Source organism: Grammomys surdaster, unplaced genomic scaffold (assembly GCF_004785775.1).
Source record: "Grammomys surdaster isolate TR1022 unplaced genomic scaffold, NIH_TR_1.0 242, whole genome shotgun sequence".
NCBI classification, from domain to species: Eukaryota; Metazoa; Chordata; class Mammalia; order Rodentia; family Muridae; genus Grammomys; species Grammomys surdaster.
The window spans coordinates 3,487,547-3,489,692 of NW_021604687.1; the positions used below are offsets into that span (position 1 = coordinate 3,487,547).

Sequence of the window (2,146 nt, forward strand, 5' to 3'; positions counted from 1 at the left end):
AAAATTTGAAAAAATCTGATCCTGAACCCCTTGAGAAGTTATTGTAGATAAAATTATGTTCTTAATATTACCAAGAAATTCAGTAAAGACTGAGAGAAATTTCTATGAAATAGAAAAAAATGGAGAATGGCTTTTATTGTTTTATCTTAGAGACCATGCTGTTACTCTGGTGACTTGACCAAATTCCTTTACTCACATTTTGAAAAACTCAACAGGAGAAGACTCATCTTGGCATTATTGACGGAGAAAAAAGAAAAATCACTGGGAAAAGTGTTTTTCTTCAAGGAAACAGCTGCTTTTGCACACTTACTAATGCTGTTTTGTGATACCCCTAACATAAAGGAGCTAATCTTTTTTTTCTTTTTTGTGGGGCAGTATAGCAAACTTTACTGATGATATTCAAGAGAGTAGGACTGCCTAGGACTCTCCCATTATTATGGGGTTCTGGGATGGAAACTGAGGGAGATGTTCAGTGTTGGGGCTGAGTTGGGACAGGGACTCCTCAGTAACCAAGACCCTCTCTCTTACTCTCAGTGTCCTTGCTACAGTGGGTGGGCCAGGGCCTCTTAGTACTTGGAGACTATGAAGTCCATGAGGTCCACCACCCTGTTGCTCTAGCCATATTCATTGTCATACCAGGAAATGAGCTTTATAAACTTGTCATTCATAGCAATGACACTCCCTGCATCAAAGATAGAGAAGTGGGAGTTACTGTTGAAGTCTCAGGAGACAACCAGGTCCTCAGTGTAGCCCAGGATGCTCTTTAGTGAATGCCTGCTTCACCACCTTCTTCATGTCATCATACTTGGCAGTTTCTTCAGGTAGGATTTCAGATCAACTCCAGATTTACTGGGAGTAGAAACACAGAAGACCATGCCAGTGAGCTTCCTGTTCATCTCTAGGATGACCTTTCCCACAGCCTTGGCAGCATCAGTGGATGGAAAGATGATGTTTTGGGCAAGTACACTGCTGTCATTCCACAGCTTTCCAGAGGGGCCATACAATCTTCTGAGTGGGAGTGATTGCGCAGCACATAGCCATGACTTTTTCCATAATGCTAAAGTTGTCATGGATGACCTTGGTAAGGGAGGCTAAGCAGTTGGTGATACAGAATGCATTGCCGACAATTTTGAGCAAGTTGTCATATTTTTCATGGTTCACATTTATCACAAACATGGGGAAATTGGCAGAAGTGGAAGAAATAATGTCCATTTTGGCACTACCTTTCAAATGGGCCCTGGGCCTTCTCCATGTGAAGACACTAGTAGACTCAACAACATACTCAGCACCAGCATTACCTCTTTTGATTTTAGCTCCTGGAAGATGGTGACGGGTTTCCTGTTGATGACAATCTTCCCATTCTCAGCCTTGACTATGTTGATGAATCTGCCTGAATCATACCTGAACATGTAGACCATGTAGTAAAGGTTAGTGAAGGGGTAATTGATGGCAACAATCTCCACTTTGCCAGAAGCAGAGGAAAAGGCAGCCCTAGTAACGAAGCACCAAATAGGGCCAAATCTGTTCTCACAGACCGTCACCATCATGTCTGCAGGTTGAGGTTGGCACTGAACAGGAAGATGTGGCTGTCTCTAAAATATGGAGAAGCAGAGAGCCGCTAATCTTCTTTTCTGTCTTGTCATTTCTCTTCCATTTATTCCACACTTTGATCACTATGTGTCCTTTCCTCGGTACATAGATTTCTGTGAACCACATCAAGCACCACTGACTCAGTTTTTTACCAGCCAAACAATTTCAGTCATGGTCAAAAATGAACATGGGGCATGAACCTATTCAGGCCTAAATCCATCCTCTTGGGGAAGAGAGAGAATCCCCACTAAGTATAAAAGTTTCCAGTTCTGCCGAAGACAAGATCCAAATCTCCATAGCCTACATCATTGTGAAGGGTATATCTGGTGTTTTCATAGCTGTTGGTTTTTGTTTGTTATTTTTTATCAAACCTCTGTCATGGCTGAATTGTAGGTTTAAGGTTCTTTGTTTGTACATCCAGTAGGCCTGAGTCTATCCATGTCCAGAGCTTCTGAAGTCCATTACTTTTACTGACATTGAGCCTTTAAAACTACCACTTCACTAAACTAGCATAATTTCTAACTGAATTTTATTTAACTCAGATAAGTTTAACTCT

General features: G+C 41.5%; 1 pseudogene; it reads right to left on the minus strand.

Annotated features, from left to right (window-relative positions):
* Positions 1-614: 614 nt before the first annotated feature.
* Positions 615-1,505, minus strand: LOC114627045 (annotated as a pseudogene).
* Between the last annotated feature and the right edge of the window lie 641 nt (positions 1,506-2,146).